The sequence below is a fragment of the Cryptomeria japonica genome, chromosome 9, assembly GCF_030272615.1.
Source record: "Cryptomeria japonica chromosome 9, Sugi_1.0, whole genome shotgun sequence".
Taxonomy (NCBI): Eukaryota; Viridiplantae; Streptophyta; class Pinopsida; order Cupressales; family Cupressaceae; genus Cryptomeria; species Cryptomeria japonica.
The window spans coordinates 339,682,314-339,699,957 of NC_081413.1; positions in this window are offsets into that span (position 1 = coordinate 339,682,314).

Genomic DNA, 17,644 nt, shown 5'->3' on the forward strand with positions numbered 1-17,644 from the left:
AAAACTACAACGGATATGATAGTCAAAGAGTTTTGTGCATAACCAATGTCTTACCCTTGCTTGAGGACAAGCAAGATATTAGTTGGGGGGGAAAATGAGCCCATAAATTGATGATATTATTTCATATTTTATGATACTTTACCTCATTTTTATAATGTCTTTCCAAGTCATTTCCAAACATTACCTTGGTGTTATGAAACATTAACTAGGATTAATGGTGTTTGATATGCATATGTGTGTCTAGCTAGTTAATGCTAAAAAATATTATAAAAAATGGTTATTATTGAATGTAAAGAATTTTGGAATGATTAACATGTTTTTTTGTGAGTGGTTTGATTTTTTCATACAACTAGAAGAAAGGAGGAACAAGTTGGCAATTGACAGATGTAGCAGTTGACTAAAAGTGCAGAAAAAGTCAAAAGACCAGCTTTAGTAAAATAGGCATATCTCATTAGTTTCTTAATGAAATTCAGATTTTCAAAATGATCTGAAAATATTAAAAGGAGATATAAAAACCCTTTAAACCTTTTGAGCTGATTTTCAATAGTTAATGAGCACTATTCACCGTAAGTTGACTGAGACAAACTAGCAGATTTTCAGGCAACAGTTAAGGGTTGAGTTCTTATTCAACTTAGACTCTTCTACCTCTTCATGAGTTCATGTATTTGGAGTTATTGAAGTCAAGGAACATTGGAGAAGCTTGTGGAAATAATATTTGGTGATTAATATGTTAAGAGTTTGAAAATGATTAGAAATCTCTCAACTCTTGTTAGTTTAATCTTTATTCCCAGTCATGAATAGAATAAGTCATCTCCTTGCTATCATAGGAGAAATTATATTTGTAATAAGTTGTTCAGTTTGTAATTAATCCAACTCTCAAGTCTCAAGTATAAATCTGAGATCTTGTTGAGTTGTGAGTTAGTAGAGTGTTGAGAGTTTTTATTAGGGAATATCTAGTTAGTGTTGAGTCTTGTTAGTGGTGTCTATGATCAATCAACAAGTCCAATACATGTTCATGTAATATTTTATTTGAAATAAGAATTTTATTTGAGCATTGAAGCTTGTCTATTGAAGATGGAATGCTAATATCATATTGAAGCAACTCAAGCAAGGGTCACTTGAGGAATTGTGATTCCATCATAGTTTAGATTTGTAGTAGTTTACATTTTTATTCATTATGATTTACTGTTAGTTGTGTAAGATATATTTTGTTTCAGCATATTTAATTTCACTGGTTTTAGAACAGTCAGCTTGCAGCTACTGCTGTTGCAAATAACCAGTCTTCCTACAACTACTATTGTGTAGTTAGTTTTATTTCCAACATTGTCATGTTTTCGATTCAGTTTATTTGAGTTTATTTGCTATACACAACTGAAATAACAACTTAGAAGGCTTACATAGTGCATATACAGTGTTGTCTTATTTCAAGTTCACGTCCTTGTGTTGATAATTAAATGTAGCTTCTAATTCATGAAGGGTTGCTTAGTGTGGATAAAAATTCCTGAGTTGTGAACCAGTATTTCAACCTCGATTGCAATTAGAAAGCTCTACATTTACCAAGCTTAATTATCTTTATCACATAATAAGATGCTTGGACTTCATTAATGGGCTTATCTTGTGGTGGCACAACTACCTCTACATATTTATTTTTGGACTCATCTACCATTACTCTCAAAAGAGTTTTGGCCTTCTTCACAACCTTAGGTTTGGTAGGAGCCAACTAACCAAAGTCAAAGTCATCTAGGATGATGGATTGGTTTTTTATTTTGGGTGTAACTAGTTGTAGCCAAGGAGAAAGAGTAGGATCTACTTTTGCATTTGTAACTATCTTCTGATTAGATGTTTCTCATTGTGATGCAGTGGCCGTTACAATGGGTGCAGTATGGATCATAATTGCAGTTGGGATTTCTATAACTAATGTACTAGGTAGAGAATCAAACATGAATATATCAAAATCAATGAAAGAAACATCAAGCATGGTGGTAGATACTTCTGACAAGCTAGGAAATGAAGAAAGTGAACCAAAAACATTTCCTACATTATCTTGATAGGTGTCAAGGATTGATTCACTCAAAGTAGAAAAATTAATGTAGATTGTTGGAATGGTGATAGGGAATGTAGAAAAAATGGGTGTAGATGCAACAATGTAAACGATAGGTAAACATTGTATATTAAATACAATAGAAACAAGGGGAAGAGACTGTACAATAGTGGCATGAGAAGTGGTTGTTGTAGAAACAAAGGTGGAAACCTCTCGAGCCACTTCAAAGGTAGACTCTTGTTCTATTGTAACAGGAGGCTCTAGAGGATCGTCCTCTTGATAATCCTCTTCTCTTCTTTCCTACTCATTGTCATGATCGATAAATTGCTCATCAACTTGTTCTTGAGCATGAACATATGTTTCCCTTTATATTTTCTCTTATCTTTCCCCGCTATAAATTTGAGCTTGGGTGCTTTATTTGGGGTAGAGGCATATTCCCTATTCTATATCCTTAGCTCTTGATTCTTTCTCGAAGGCCCTATAATGTCCTCTTATGAGCCTATTTTCAAGGCTTTAGCTTAATCACTTTTTTCTACAACTAAATATTAGTATATACAAGAATAAATTGAAATATTTCCCTTATGGAGATTGACTGCTTGTGGGACAATTAGATCATTAGGAGAGGAGTTTCAGTGATCTTGTTCTATATGTACACAAGGTTCATAATGTCACCATTATCTTCAATAGTATTAGGAATATATGCAAGCTCAATATTTTCAATCTATTCCAAAAAGAGCCAACTATAATCTAGCCTTCTCACATCTTCTTCAGTTCTACATTCGGCCCATATGTCCTCGATCTGATGCACATGTTTATAACTCTTCTTGATTTTATCATTCATTCTGTGGTAGTCAGAATCCTCTCTTCTTTTGAATCTTTTCATGGTGACCCATTGCATTTCAATTTCCATCTGCTTGGCTTTATATAATGTTGTCGTGAAGTATCTACTAAGAGGCAAAGAAAATTTAAACCCAACTTTATGACCTTCTGATTGTTGGCTATGAAGAATCATTATTTGTCAGCTCAACTCCATAAGAACAATTTTATCACTTGGAGATCCAGGGAGCATGAAAGGGGATCCCTTATAGCAACCAATCTTGATGTATGAAAATGTAGGGAATTGTAGGAACATAATCCATAGTTCTTGACACTATTCCAAGCATCTTTTGATGCACTTCTTTTCTCCAACCCTTTTTCAAGTGAACACATGAGTGCATCAAAGAAAACATCATTGACCTTTCTAAAATGATTCATGGTTTTCTTGAGGGTCAACTAAGGATAGTACTTATAAACAAGAACAATCTCTTTGTCTCTTTCTAACGTGAGACCTAGGAAATGTCTCATAGAGATTGCAACATATACCAAATAGGAGGTCATGTAAAACTTCAAAGTAGTTTTTACTTTAGAAAATTGCTCACAAATTATGTTAGTAATCTGCTCTCCCTAATATATCCTATCTCTTCTTTTTTTTATTACTTGGACGTACTAATACATCCATTCTTGGAAGATATTGGAAACCGACAAACCTTTGATTATGCTAAGGAGAGTTTTCATATATCAAATCTCTTCCTTGAAATCACTTATGTATAGAAACTTTGCCCACCTTGTGATTGTTGGCCTGAATGCCTCTAACAAATTGGAATTTATATTTCTTTTAAATTTACCAAAGGCTTTATCAATGTGATTTTGGGTTGAATCCATGGTAATATCTAGATATTCCTTTACCTCAGGACATGTAGTGTCCACCCTTGACTTGACTTGTTTTGACTAGAGTTGACTTTTAATTCATGCATGATAGGCATTATTGGGCATAGGCTATTTCAGATGATTTATATGATGTTGATACCATCATTATTGATCACATGATTTATTAGACAATATATATACTTATTATGTGATTGATTATCGAAAGATTATATTGATCATGTGATTTGATGAGCATAAGTGTTGTTGAATTTTACATGCCTTACTATAATCATGAACTATACTAATCATGCACTTGATGATATTTTTATGTACTGACCATATTTAATGATTATCTATGATGATTTTATCATATAGTGTGTTTGATTATTGTTTGACTGTCTTCAGGATAGAGACAATGCCACATCACTCATTGCGAGCGGGATGTGTCGTTGCGATTCTCTAACCCTTGTCTGTTATAATATATATGCATATGTCGTATCATTTCTTTGTGGATGCAGGATTTGTAGGTACCAGACACTAACTCCACCTGGCTCCACAGGTTTGAGTGTGTCTTTAAATCCCAATGGCGTGTGGTTCGGAGTTGGCACAAGTTCCCCTCACGTACTCTAGGTCTAAGATGTTCGCCTTGTCAGATTATCTTGATGTTAGTTGATTTGTTGATGTCTTATGTTATTTTTATTTTCCTTTTTGTTGGTCAAGTAAGTATTGTGGTGTATTAGTTAAGTGTCTCTGTCATGAGTTGGAGGTTTGGAGATCAAATCCCTCTAGCTTCTTTTGTGTGAGTTTTGAGGTGTAGATTTCTCATTGTATATTTGGATTTCCCCTTATAAGGAATTTATTTAAGTGAATAATGTATTTAATATAATTGGCTTGATCTTTTATTTATTTATTATTTGATCTATTTAATTTAATGTTGAGTATTTGATATTTAATTTATTAGCTTTTATTTATTGGGTTCAATTGAGTTATTATTTATTTAATTTTATTTATTGATTTCCTATTGTTATTAATATTTATTTATAAATGTCTATGGTGGGAAATTATTTATTTAATGTTGAAGTGAATTTTATTTATTGAGTAATATTATTTTACCCATTGAGTAATTAAAAGGGGGTAATTTGTATTCTTTTATTTAAAAGTCATTTTCACCCCAGGTCAATGGTTTAATTTATTTTACCTACCCTTGGATTTGATTGGCTGGAAGTTTATGGTAGGTAGAAAATATATTTTATTTTCTTGAACTTTGGGAAGGTAGGTATGGAATATAATTTTTTTGGAATATTTTGATTGGAGGATGGTTTTGCTTGGTTTTGTTTTTATTTTTTTAATTTTTTGATAAATAGGCCTTCCCGTGCATTCACGGGGGTTGGCATCTTGGGTGAATGAATTTCTAAGATTGATTTGGAGATTGTTGGTGGTTGGATTCGAATTGGTTTAAAGGCTTGGATTGCTTTTTTGGATTCTACATCAGATTTTCTTCCAATTTCTGCATTTTCTAGGTTGGTGGTTTTACTGGCACTTCACATTATGTTTTTTTTTAAAGATTGTCTGAAATATTGTTTGGGGATTTAGAAAAGAATTTTAAATTGATTCTTATTTTCAGAAATCAGATTTGGAAGGGATTATTTTATTCTTCTTGTTTTTGAGAAAACAAGTTAGAATGTGAGAAATGGTTTCCTGTTCCTGTAGGTTTAATTTGCTAGTTGCTTGCTTGTGTGGTACTTTCTGGATTAATTCTTGTACCAGAGGCATTGTTGACGGTGTTGATGATTTATAGTTTTATATCTGATTTTATTTGATGTATTTTGTTGGTTTCAAACATATTTACCTTCCTATGTTATTGGGGAAAGAATTTTGCTTTCATCCATATTGATGTGCTATGGTTGGTGAGTTGGAAGTATTGTTGTTTTGGGGCAGCAAGTGAGTTGGCCTTGCTGTGGTTTTATTTTCATTAATGACAGCAAATTTTATGGCTTGATATGCCTATGTTTACTGTTGGTCAAGAGGCTCATTTTTTTTATGTTGTTGTAGTTTTGACTGTGTCAAGTTTCCTTGTCATAAGGCTTTATGAATATGAGTTTGGTTTTGTTTTGGTTTCAGTTTTGTCTTAGATTTAAATCAGATTTGAATTAAAATCCTTTTATGATATTTATGATGCTTTTAAGTGATGGTTAATTATAGTTTTTGATGTGGTATTGCCAAGAGGTTCATTGTGATTTTGGCTACTTGAATATCCTTGTTTTGGGGAGTAAGCCATTGGATGCATATGAGTGTTATGTTGCAGATTTGTATTTTGTTTTAGAGCCTCTTGTGATTTATTGTTGGGCCATGTTAGGAGGAGTGGGATTCCTTGTGATGACCAGGGTCATGAGAGATAGGCTGGCATGAGGTTCCTTGTAAGGATGCATGAAGTCTAGACCACCAGGGCAAATTGGAGTTTTCCATGATTTGTAAACAAGTGATAACATTGATAATGAATTAATTGGGATGGGTAATTATACCTCATTTAAATAAGGTAATGAATAGTTTTGAGCCTCATGGCTTAGTCCTAGGGAGGAAGTTTTAGGATAAGCATGAGAAGGTCGTGAAGATGGTAAGCTAATCTCCCTTGGTCTCTCATAGGTTGAGATGGCTCCACATGTCCATCAAGCTAGTGCCTTGTGTTATTATGTTATGAGGATGGCATGTGATGACACTTCACTCCTACATGTGTTCCCCCTTTATGATTTATGATTATGCTTATTGGATGCATTTATGTCCTGATGAGTTTTATGCCTCTGGGAGTTTATTCTTGTGGCTCTGTGTGAGTTCTTTCTTGAGAGTCCTTGTTGGTTAGTCTCTTTGGTTTTGAGTGTCAGCCTAGATGTAGAGTGTGTGTTGGGACCTTGTGTCATCTCCTAGCACGGGGGGTGGTTCCTTTGGCTCCACATGGTCGGGTGGTTGGTGCTTTTAAACCATTGGGATGTTCCTGTCTTTGGATTCTTCTTGCGTGGATAAGGATGCTTCTTCATATTGTTCATGGATGATAATTGCAACAAGAATGTAAATGATGATGTGATTTATGTAATGAAATTCTTATGTAACAGTTGTAAAAGAAGTCATGTATATGAGAAATGACTATGTTGTTCTAGTTATAGTGATATCTTTGATTATGGTAGATGATTGTAATGATGAACCTTGAGTGGTATTGTAGCGCATTTATATTAAATGAAATGGATGCATGAGATGTGGATAAGTATTGTTTGAAACTAAATGATGTATTTTGTACTCTTGATGAACCATGTTAAAAGTAAATCGGGTAAATGTTATGATAATAGTATTATATTTGAAATGATGTCTTTAACTAATGATTTAAGTAGAAGAAATGGTATGTCTTGATAGGATGTATGAGTTTGAGTAATGTTGGAAGATATATTAGGAAATATTTATGAGTTTTTGATTAAGGAAAAAGCAGGTTTTGAAGGGACCCCGAAAACCTTTACAAGCAGAACTTAAACATCAAAGCTACGAGAAACAAAAAAGAACAGAACCACAAAAAACCAACGGAAAACCGAAGAAAACCCAAAAAAGCCCCATAAAGCCAGCAGGCCTTCCAGCATTCAGATTTTTTCCAAGGCTTTAGCCAGGGTGTTGCTGATTTTATACAACTCTTTGATGTTGTCTTTGAAGTTAGGGGGATCCTTTGCTGAAGCAGCCACAACTTTCTCTATACTGGCCCTGGTTCTCTTCGCAGTACCGCCCACTGGAGTAGCATCACCGCTTCCAGTCTGGATGGTCTCTTCCTCCAAGTCAAGATCCAAACCAGTTTAGGAGTGTAGGTATGATCAAAGACCTTGGCGATGTCCTCCAGGTTTTTAGTGACAACAGAGAGGATGCTTGGGATAACTCCCATCAAATTTTTCATCGCTTCTTTTCCCTCTTCCGGCGATTTTACCTTATTCTCCATTTCCTACTTCCAATTAATCTGCTCTCTGTTTTCATCCTCCCTCTTTTCATCCATATTTATCCCTCTCTTTTCCAGGTTTTTCAGGGTCTCGTAGGTCCATCTATCGAAATCCATTCTAGCCTCAGAGAGCTTCTTGAGGTTATCCAGGATAAGCCCTTTACCAGCACTTTCCTTGTCCTCATGATCCCTATCCTCAGTCAGGTCCTTCTCAGAGTCTTTGTTCATTTCCTTCTCAGAGTTCACTCTGGTTTCCTCGTTATCCTTGGGATCCGCTTCTTCCATCAGATGGTTGTTGTCCTTACCAGGGCATTCACTAAGGATAGGGCTTTCTTGACCAGGCTCATTATTGCCACTTTCTTCCTCATTACCCAGCTCCTCATCTTTCTAGTTGTCTTCACCATTGGAGTCGTTCGTCTCCATTTTGCTGTTTTCCTTAACAATGTCCTTTGTTTCCAACCCAAGGACACTTTTCCTTTTTTTGCTGGAGGACACCTTCTCCTTGCTAGTTTCTCCCTCTTCCATCTTTCTCTTGCCCAGAGAGGCGGAAATCCTCTTATTTTCCAACAGGGTGAGGGTTTTGCAATGCTCATAGATGAACAACAAAAGCCCGCAGTGGAGAATCGGGCTGGAAGGGTTAATCCTGTGTTTGTTGAGGGACCTAGAGAGGGACCGAAAAAGGTAGTAGGGCAGGGATACCTTTTTGTCATGTTTGAAATGGTTTAAGAGAATGAAGTGGTAGGTGTGGGCCCCAGAGAAATGGCCTTCAACCATGATGTACTCCATAATTGCGTTTAGAACCTAGCCCCACAACTTCTTGATGTTTGCAGCTTCGTAGTAGCCCCAGTAGCCTTGCCAATTTTAGCCCTCTCTTTCTCTTTCCGCGGGAACAGGTTAACCGCATTGTTGGAGACTTTAAGGTCTCGAAATAAATTAAGCCCAGTGTGGTGCATTCCGGTCACAGTGGAAATGAGCCCAGCATCCAGCTTAAACTAAACTCCATAAAGTTTAAAAGAGTCATTAGACCAATTTTCGAAAATCTTGGAAAACAAACTTCTTAACAGTAGACATAGACAAGAAGATCAGCAAGATACAGGAAGAAATAAATCAACTAGATGATAAATTCATTAATTCATATGAACCATTATTAGTTTTTGAGCAAAAAATAACAGGTTTTGAGGAGGATCTTCTAAAATTGGAAAGAGAGAAGGAAAGTATAAAAGGAAAGGCAAAAGATCTAAAATGGAAACTTAGTCCAAGATTGGACTACCTCGCCTCCTTAAGAAAAGAGATATCTGAGGCTCTAGTTCAAGGACAGAAAAAATCAGAAAACAAATGCAACACCTCACTGGTACAATTCAGAGGACAGAGGCCGCATTAAAGGATAGCTAACGGTTCACTCAGAGCTTGAATCTGGTATTGGCAGACCTTTTTCAAATTGTAACCAACCGGTTACAAGGATGAAGCTGGAAGCCACACTCAATTGACACTTTGACAACCTTTGTCATTGATGCCAAAGGGGGAGTAGTGGTAATGAGAAAAATAATCAGCAAATGGATCATCAGCTCAGGGGGAGCACATATTTTTTTGGTACACAATTTTTGGTAAGACAATTCTGGCAGATTCTTTTTAATGACACTTTTTGGATTTTTCTCATGAGTGTTGCCATCAATGCCAAAGGGGGAGATTGTTGGAAAATGCACGCTCAAATGAGATATTGTAGGTGATTGAAGGTTTTGTCATTGATGGCAACCTTGCAATCCTATGACACCGGCAAGACAATTTACCGGCACCAGCAATGACAAACTCTACACCGACACATAGAACACCGACAGTAAAAGGAAGTATACCGGCACCCAGGCCGACAGGAATTTTGTTTATTATATAATTTGTAATTAATTGTAAAATCATTATAAGCCGACTTGGCAAGTTGTAAAATGACTCATATATGTATGAGATCATTATAGAACATTTTGTAAGAAAGTAGATAGGTGAAATAAGGCAGACCTATTATGTGAATTATAGGTTAAGGGTTTATGTATGAAGCAGAGCTAAAACCGGTATTGGATCTGGCATAGTAGATGCTATTTTGAAGTAGTACAAGACATTGGATTTGCATAATCCATTTTGTAAGTCAGTGAGACTTCCCATTTTGTAATTGAGCAGTGAGCTCTAGGCACTTGGCCTTCCTGCATGTGCAGGCCCCTATTGTAGCAGTAATATTCTCTTATTGGCCAGTAAGTGAATATTGTGGGTCACAAATCCCACTAAGGTTTTTCCCACACCAGGTTTCCTGGTTAAATTACTGTGTTATGGTGTGCTTTTCATGTGGTTGATGTTATCTCTGTTTATTGCATTACTTTTTGTTTACTGGTATACAGTACTGATATGCTTTACATGTTTTAAGTTTAGAAAACTATCTAACCGGTTAGATACTGATTCACCCCCCCCCCCCCACCCTCTCAGTATCTTTGGGAATCCTAACAATGGAATGTTCTGATATCTCTGAAGAAAACCGCAAGTTCATTTGACATCACTTCTCATAGTTAGAAAAAAACAAGTATTTTGGCAAAAGTTGCAAATCGGTTTTTAAAACCCAATTTACACAAGGAATAACTCAAAGCTTGCAAATCCAATTGTAAAACCCAATTTGCAAGTAGAAATGATAGTGCATATCAAGCAAATATACGTGAATCGAGTTTCAAAACCTGTTTTGCACCTTGTTTGGCCCATGTATGCAAATCAAGTTTTGAAACCCAATTCGCACCTTGGTGGAAGTGAAAAGTGAAAAATGTGTTAATCAACTTTTGAAATTTGATTGACATATTTTGGAAAAATCTAAATCTTATCAATCAGGTTTTGAAACTTGATTGATAGAATTCAATTGGCATAGTGTAGGTCAGAGTTTGAAACCCAACCTACACCCAAGGGAACATATCCTAAGTGCAAGTTAGGATTCAAACCTCGACCTGCACTTAGGAAATGAGTTGACTATATGAGATGGGTTGGTGTCGGCCAAGGATTAGAACTTGGCCAACACACAAAATGTGTTGGTCAAGTTCTAAACCCCGAATGACACTCTTTTGTGAAGACTACGGTAAACAAATAGAAATGCCTATGAGGTATGTGTGGGTCTGGGTTTAGAACCCAATCAACACATAAATTGTGTGTTAGGGCTTATAACTCGATAAACACATATATTGTGTGGTTAAGTTCTACACCTTGACCAACACCAAAGGGTAGGTCACAACAAAGGAAAGCAAGAGATGTGAGTTGGACTTTTTAGTCTGGCCAACATGAAGTGAAATGTGTTGGTTAGACTACAAAGCTTGAACAACACTCCAATCTTTAAGTATTAGAACTTGTAAACCCAAATCACATCAAAATTATGGTGTAAAAAGTATATGCAAAACAAAAACCCTAAGTGCATAAAATTCAAGAAGAAACGAAGAAAAAGACAAAAGAATAACTATGGAATATGGTGAAAAAGCAATGAGATCCTTCATAAATCCAAATGCATGGGGGTGGAAGTGAGTTTCTATGGCATACAAGAGCATGAACATGATCAAAAGACACAAAAAGAAAAAATGAGAAGAGAAAGTAATCAAATACGATTTAAAAACCTAACTCATAAAGTATTAATTGCAATATGTGCAAGACTTGGATTCCATTTTAGGTTTTGAAACCCAAAATACAATCTTGTGCATTTTTGGTTTTGAAACCGAAATACATGAGTATTTAAGGTTTTAAAACCCAAAATACATGATTCTAGAAAGGAAATGCAAAATCGGGTTTCAACCTTAAATTTATAGAAATAGAGTAAAAGACTAACTCTGAAAGCTAAAAACTAACAAAAACAAAAAGACTAATGTTTGATCTGATCAAAGTGACTTTTGAAGGGATTGGAATACATGCGGTGGGAACTATAAATCACCTCATAAAGCGTTCTTAGAGTCCATGGGCTACGAAATGGACAACAAGGGTTATCCCACAATTTGAGTCAACTACGAATCGGGGATAACAATAATTTAAGAAGACTCTTAAGACTAAAAGGAATGACACTATACATGGATTTTCTTTAAACTATATATGGAATTTAGGCACTATCATTTCTTTTATTTAAACCTTGTTCTATTGTTACTATCACTATCTTTAGATGCAAACTTCTTTCACAGATCCATCTAGCTCTTGATTGCTCTTAAAACCTCTATAATTTGTGTTGCTATTGTCATGATTCGTGACTTATATATTAGTCTCTTGAAGAATTCATACCTTTTATCTTAGCTCAATGTCCATTGCATTTGATATTATAATTTTACTCCATGTCATGCCATCACTAGTTTTCATAATATATAACACTATGGAATTTCACAAACTTGCATGGTTATGATTACGAGAAGACACTTTAGGTTTTAGAATATCAAAATTATTGTCACTGAAGCCATAACACTATTCATAGTGGTAAGGATTTCTCGTTTGTTGTCGTATGTCCCACTAACTATCTTGAATCCTTATTTATGTTATATGATACTTCAAGCATGCCTTAAGAATATTCTTCTTTTAGGTCTCATAGTCCCATGTAGCTTACCATGTTTTCCCTTCATCATTGTCCAATTAAAATTTAAGGCATTTGGTCAATATTTATGTAAAGTAGACTATCCTTTCTCATTCATAGGTCTTCTGTAGATCTTGACCACTCGCTTTGGTATGACTATCTTGATCTTGTATGAAATATTTGTTGTTTATTCCTTACTTATTGTACTTGTATTATACTCTCTTGTTGTCATTATTATGTCAATGATACCCTGCTCCTTAGTTTAGAAATGAGCTATATTCTTACTATCATGGACTGTTCAACTAATGGTCCTATCCTTTCCACTCTGGTGCAAGAGCACCTAATAGGTCTTCATGCCTCAAGGAGGCCAAGTTTGTGACTTCTAGGTTTTAGTAAGAAGAAAGTCATTTATAAGGTCTAGAAGACCATTTTTGATGTAATAAGGACCATTGAGGTCATTAGGTGGAGTTTTGAGTCATAATGAGGTCATATTGACAAAAATTGCCAATATATCACAAATGTGTGTAAATGGGTCTAGTTGGTATTTTATGATGTATAAGGGTATTTTTTATGTAATTGGACCTATTTGAATCACTATGGAGTCATGGAAGTCACATATGAGGTCTATGTTCATTTTGAGCAAAAAAATTTCAAAGTTGACAAAAAAAGTTGTCAAGAAAAATTTGCATTTTGAAGGTAATTAGGTGTGAATTTGTGAAACAAGTTAAAGAGGTGGTTGTAACTATTTGAGAGGGCTTAAAAATCCTTTATATGCTCTTATTATCGAGCCATGTAATTTTGGTTGCCATGTGTTGAGTAAGAAAATCAATAAAACTTGAAGTTTCCCTGCACTTTCCTGTGAATTACCACGTGACAGTCTGCTCTTGGGAATTTTTCTTTATAATATTATGTTCTATTCTATTGTAAACTTATTGATGGTGAAAGAGGAATGAATCCTCTCTAATTTGGTCTTTGTCTCATTCAATTTGATTGTGTTTTGATAAAGTTATCTTAATTTTTGTAAAACATTGTCAAAACCCTACTGGGGTAAACAATGAGAATATAAAATGTATTATACCTCCATTCCACATTGATCAAAGGCCTAATCTCGGTGGAATGGGAACTTGTACAAATTTTGTTTTTACTTTGCTTGCAAGAATCCATGAATGATTTTGGCACACGTAAGGGGGTTTGAAAGTGTTTGAGTGTTGAGAAGCACGGATATGGGTTCAAGAAGGTTGAGGATGCATGGAAGAATGTGTGTGAGACGTTGGTTAAGGGATTGAGAATCTTGGGTGAGTTTTGGGATATTGTAGCCTTGTGAGTGGAACAAGAGCCTTGTGAGTGGATATGTGAAGTTATGGAAGACTTAGTACCTATTGGTTAGGTAAGTTGGGATAAAGAAATCTCCCTAATGTGGTTTTGGTGAGGATGCTCTGCACCACAGTGGTATCTGTGAGTGTGAAAAGTGGATTTGTATCTGTATCTGAATACACAACACTTTAATTAAGTCATTAGATGCATGGTTAGTAAATCAATAATCAATGAATAATGAAACCATTACAAAGCAACCTATTGTCTTCTAGTAGATGTGAGTTTAGTTTTGCTCTCAGATTTCTTTATGCAACACCAGTGACTAGACGACACCTAAATGAAGGATTTAATCTATATGAGCACGAAATTGAGCTAAATGGATGCAAGAATAAGCTAACATGATTAAGCTATGAATGAATATTTAAGATAGATGATTTAACAAATATGCAATATTCTCAATGCACAAAAATCTCAATAGACCTAGAGCAAAAATAACATAATAACAATAAATCTCCAGGTTCCTTTTTCTATGAGAGATGAGAGCTTGAATTTAAAGAAAATTTGGAGAGAGACCAAAGGTCAAGATCGATCAATGATGAACGATAGAGATTTTCCAAGAGGAAGTACAATCCAGGTGAATCGATATGATTGGCTGCTTTTCTCAGCTTTAAAGGAAATTGAACTAAATTTAAGATAAAATAAGAAAAACTGATTTATTTAATATTTTTATTCAATTTTGATATTTATTTGATTTAATTGAATTTAATTGCTTTTATGAGATTTTTCAATTTAATTCCATTTTTATTTCTTTTCTCAATTTTAATTCTTTTTTCAAATTAATTCCTTTTTACTGATTTAATGGCAAATTGATTTGTTAATTAAATATGCTAGGATATTTAATTAAATAAATAGGATAATTGATTAAAATGATTTTCTTGGAATGCTTAATTAATTAAATGATTATTTAATTAATATAGAATGATTTATTTGTAATGTGTCATTGATGATTGAGAATTAATTAATTAGGTGCTCATGATTGATTTAATTTGCCTTTGGTTAGGACCTTTGTGATGTAGCCGAGACTAGGGGTCATGGTTTAGGTGACCATTTTTAGGGTATTACATTTGCCCCTCTTTGAATTGATGTGCGAGCAATGCGTTGACTCAAAGAAAATTTAATGTCAAACAAATTATCAGTTCTGAACTTTGATGGATCACAAACCGATGAAGAGCAAGTTGTTTAGCTTGATTTGAAGCGATGAAACTAAACAGATTGATTAAAGTGACACGGATCCCGAACTTGATTGAACTAGAACTAACAAAGAGCGAGATACCGATCTTGAACTTGATGGATCAAGAAACGAGTATCTATCTAGAACTTGATTGAACTAGATGAAGTGATGAAACTGATTCTGAACTTGATTGAACAAGAACCAATGAAGAGCAAAAAGAATGTCCAACTTGATTTGAAGTGATGAAACTGAATAATGACTTGAATTAAGCGTGATTCAAATGAAGACAATATCAACTTGATTTGATACGATGAAACTAATATGCCCCTAGAGATTGATTCAATTTTGAAGAACAATAAGCTTTTGTTTGATTAATCTTTGATTAAAAAGATTTTCTGCTCAACTTTCGATGAAGATTTGAAAAACAAATCTCAACTTTTGATGATGCAATCGTTGATGATGATGATGTAATGATCATGCCCCCTCGGGAGTGAATTCGAAAGATGGCGAGGTCACAATGATTTAGGCACTTGAAAGGATAAAAAGATTTAACGATGATAATTTGAGCACAATGGCAAAAAAATGATGAGAAAAAGTGATCTAAAGACGAAAGTACCAAGTGGTCAACGTTGTGAAATTTTGACTGGAAAAATGATCTCAAATTTCAATTTTGATCCCGAAATGGACTCAAGACGATCGATTTAGTCAAGGGTATAATTTTCACGTCCATCAGAGCAAGTTGAAAATTAGGGTTTTCTATATAAGGGGTGAAAAGGATCAATTTTCATTTCATTTTCACTTCTCAAAGTTTAAAAATTCAAAAACCTTCTCTGAAGCAAAATGGCAATTCTTGAGCATACCCATTGATTCGAGCTGCAAAGATGACATAATCGACCTAGGACTATCCCCTTGAGATAAGTGATCAATCTTGAGCTTCTTAACTTTCCAAATTTGTAAATTTTTGCATTAATTTCTCATTGAATTTTTTTTTTAGCTCGTGTCTTGTCGTTTCATCGTACTGCCAGGTAGGGTTTGTCGTACGAGTATCTGTTAAATGGGGTTTACTCATATAAATTCATTTGTTTTGTTATTCGATGTGTGCCCTTGACTCATACAAGACATTTCATCAGGGTCTGTTTAGTTACTTGTATCGGATAGGTTACTCGTACTACATGAAATATTTACTCATACAAGTTGCTGCCCTTGTGTGTTTACTCATTTCAAAAACAATGAGCATTTTTTAGCATCAAAACTTGAAATTTTGATTTTTGTGATTGATAACTTGGATTCATGGGCACTTCTAACAGTTTTCTAACTCAATTTGTATTGCCTACTAATGAGTTTTTGTTTAATTTTGTAGGTTAGCTTGTTGGACATACAGTTGTGATGTACCTATCCACCTACCATGAGATTAGTTTGACAGCTCTCGGATGATCAGAGGGATCTTATTGATGCATGTGGTTTTTGACACTTGTTGTAGATGCCATATATTCCTATGAATCACGGATCGTTGAGTGCATTAGTCAAGAGATTCCATTCAAAGCATAACACATTTCACCTGCCTACCGGGGAGACGACGATTACTCCCGAGGACGTATATAGGATTCTGGGGATTCCTTTTTTAGGTGGCAGAGTGGACTATTATTCTTCTCCTCGGGTGGGGATTACAACATTACGTAGGATATTTTAGGATGTCAATCTTATTGTGCGATCCATTTCATGGGATGACATGATGAGTAGATATGGAGGGAGATTTTCTCTTGCTTGTGTGTTGGCTGGACTGATAGGATGTTTTGTTATGCCTGACAGAGGACAACAAGGATTTTTGTGTGGCTGGGGGAGGATATTGGAGATGTTAGTTTCTCAACCGAGGAGATTATGTTGGGGATCTTGCTTGTTAGCACACATGTACCATGAGATGCACAAGATCGCATATCGAGATGCGAAGAGCATGGCTGCTAGGGTCATTATACTACAGATATAGGAATGGAAGTATATCCCAGTGTGCAGGCTAGTAGTCGATGATACGAGAGAGCCACATCAACCCATCGTGTGCCGATATTCAGATTATTTAACGCAGCCCCACTTGGGGAAGACATGTTTCTAGAGACGCTAGTTGGATGACTTGATTGCAGTTGTTTGGAGGCCTTACAGAGGTTTAGAAGAGTGGGATGACTGGAGGCTTGAGCGGAGATTGATGTTTATGACACTCCCACTCATTGGGAGATCACAAATGGTTATTGAGAGGATATTGCTGATGTGAGGGCGACCCCAGAGTACAGTGATGAATCCTTGAGATATCCATTCCCGCAATTTATAGATCCAGGAGAGAGAGAGCACCTCATAGTGATGAGGGTGGAGAGGATGTACTAGCTCAGGCACAGGGACCAACTCAGGTACAGGGACAAAGAGTAAATCCACCTCGACGAATAGGAGGTGATCCTGGTGCGAGCAGCAGTAGGGAACCAGTGACTGGTCAGCAGCAAAGGAGGGGAGAGAGTGGCTCATTGGGTGCAATTAGAGGTGAGGGAGGTGGAGCTCAAGGTGCAGGGGCTAGAGGTGGTATTGGCGGTGAGGGGGAGAAGGGAGAGAGAGCTGCCCCTCGATAGGTGCGACAATGGAGGGATGAGCTGGCTTAGGGAGGAGAGGAAGAGATACCTTGGGGACAAATGCCAGTGGATATGATCCATACACTAAGAGGGAAGGTGAGGAATATCTAGACACAATTGGTAGTCACGTAGATCCAGGTTGTAGAGCGTGATCAGGAGGTGTTGAGATTACGAGGAGAGTTAGCTGCCTCCCAACATGAGGTTCTGCATCAGTCTAGCCGAGCAACGTATTATGTGGCAACAT